The sequence below is a fragment of the Pyrus communis genome, chromosome 10 (genome assembly GCF_041283825.1).
Source record: "Pyrus communis isolate YQ-2024b chromosome 10, ASM4128382v1, whole genome shotgun sequence".
Classification (NCBI taxonomy): Eukaryota; Viridiplantae; Streptophyta; class Magnoliopsida; order Rosales; family Rosaceae; genus Pyrus; species Pyrus communis.
The window spans coordinates 14,536,092-14,538,962 of record NC_142574.1 but is presented as its reverse complement, the minus strand read 5'-3'; positions in this window follow the sequence as shown (position 1 = coordinate 14,538,962).

Genomic DNA, 2,871 nt, shown 5'->3' with positions numbered 1-2,871 from the left:
GTATACTGGACCAAGAACTTCAAGTCCCTAGAGTAATCTGGATTAATCTTAAGAGATAGAAATGATTTGAGACAGCGATCGAGTATAGATTCATTGTTGTGTCATGACCTTCCTTTTCTAAGGAAGTGAATCCTATGAACTGATTCATATGTCGTGCTTCAGGCTAGGATAGATTGATTGGCTATCTGCCAGTGTATCAGATCATCCAAAAAGGGCGTCCAAACCATCCAACAAGGATGGCACACCCTTCCGGGATCTTGACTCAACGTCTATTAAGTACGTCTATCCTTGCAGACATGTTTGCAGCTGGTATATAATCTCCTCACTTTAGCTAGATCAAAAGAATGCATCTGGAGCAACATTCTGAAAGCTAGAATTCATCGTACTTACTTATCACATTTGTACGGTATAGGGATCGAGATGAGACATAGTGGGTAACGTTCACGCAAATTCGCATCATTCTACAAGAATGTTGACGTTCTTATATCCCTCTAACAGCGGGAAGACTGTTTCATTGAAGTGACAATCCGCAAATGAACGGTAAAGAGATCACATGCAAGGGCTCTAAGAGAGCTAGTGTGACGGAGAATCATAATCAACAAACATTCACATCCTTCTTTTGAGGAAGCATATTGGTACGTTACGGCGGTGCAACTTGGCACATGGAATGCATACCCAAATGCGTAAGTATGAAGCATCAAGTTCGTACCCAGTAACCAACTGTAATATCAAATAGGTTGGGTGGCAATGGGCCTCAAGGTGGACCAATATAGTTGTGTACAAGATTGCATAGCCCTAGGCAGAACCCGAAAACTTGGTTCGTTCACCAAGGTTCGGGCGATCATTTAAATTGCACCTTATGATCACTATGCTAGGCTATTTGGGGTGAACATGGGAATTCAATGTTCAATTATAAACCTAAAAGACATGCAATACTTTATCGAAAACCATCAATATAAACTCTCCGGCATTATCCAGTCTCCCAGACTATAAAGGATAAGTAGGATGGTGAACCCTTAATCGGCCAAGGGGTTTAGCAGCAATGTATGTGGACAAACATGTGACCAATTTGTCATCAACGAAAACTATAAGTATTTATATAGTCCGCATTTTGGTTGGATTAGTCCACATATATTCCCTTGAATCCATTGTCAAAAGAGGGTCGTTTTGTATCTTTGCGATGGATGATTTAGAAAATCAATTTTCCTAATAAGCAAGCTTGGCTAAGTGTGCTTGTAGGCACAAAATCCTTACTTCAGGTAAGGATATGCATTGTAGCATCATTATTCGACCTAAGTGTCTAAAAGGTCATGCCAAAGCAAGTAAACTACTCAATCACCCACCTCCAAGCTAGCCACATGTGGCATGTTCCCAGTTAGGAGGCAGCCCATTGGCCCTAAATTAAAGCTTCAAGCTCATTTTTGGAGATGGTGCAAAGATATTTTACTCTATTTTCTTCAGTGGTTTTATTTATGATCATTGTCCTCTTGAATATCCTTAAGACTCAACGACGTTATTCCAGAACTGGGAGAATATAAGGTCTCTAACAAGGTAATTCAATACCATTTATACAACGAGGAGCATGCTAATGCTCTTAATCAAGTTGGATAGACCTGAAGTCGTTGCTAGAGATGTGATTTAGGTGTAAAGTTAGTCTACGTAGTATCGCATTCATCCAAACAACTAACTTTTCCACATTCCTACCTAATCACGTGTTTAATTGAATTCAATCACATGTTTTAAGAAACATGATTCAATTAACTTGTATTCGAGGACAATATCAATAAGGTTATCCATATCTAAAACAAACACCAAATGTGAATCCAAGAACATGGAAAAATGTTAACAAAGTAAACCAAAGTCACTAAGGGGATTTAGCCAACAAGGTCATTCATGTCAAAATTCTTCTCTTCCAACGATGTTCGGTGGAGCGAAATTAGTCCCACATATTGACTACTAGAATGGTACTTCTCAACAACATTGGTAGGGGCACGAACAAGTGCATAACCAATGATTTATTCCATCAAGACGGAAGTAGATTCTGCAAGGATAAAGTTTCGGAATACCATCCCTTATTCTTAAAGTTTTAGATTTTAGGTGCCAAGGATCATGCTTCGAGCATGATACTACACCTTGGCAAGCCCTGATTCTGTCATATGTCGTTAAAACAAACTCAAAATTGGATTATGATAGAGACAGACCCAGAATTGGGTTTGGTAGGCTCCAGCCGAAGTTGGAAGGGTCAGTTCAGTAGGCCTTTACGGAATCAAAGCCTACCTTTCGATGCATATCTGCCAAAGTAGGGCATCATCATTCGGTACGCTTTGACCAAACTGGTTTGAGCCATTCGGTAAACTCTAGCCAAACTGAGTCTATACCATTTGGTAGACTCCAGCCGGACTGAGTCTATACCGTTCAGTAGACTCTAGCTAAAGTTAGGTTTACACCTTTCTTTCATGTTTGTGGTAGTAATCAGATCCGAGAATTTTCTAAACTTCCGTTTTTTACGCTGCTATTTCATGAGCGAGTTAGAAACATGGAATGACTAGAAAAATATTTTCCAGTCAACATTCGATTGGATTTATAAACTTTAAAATCGTACTCATTCATGGACGTAATCATGGCCTGTTTCAAGCAATGTCTCGCATGATCAGACTATCCGTAAGAGCGAGCCAAAAAGCCATGGAATCCTCATTTGGAAGGTACTTTTGTGGGTAATGCTTCAGGCGTAAGTCTTCGAATAAAGATCATAGTGGAGGCTTATTCAACTCTTCCATGCCATTGTTGGCTACAATGGTTTCTCAGCCTCTTGATAGTCAAGTGGAGATTCACATCTTATACCCACTGATAGGAGCATATTTACGCACCTTA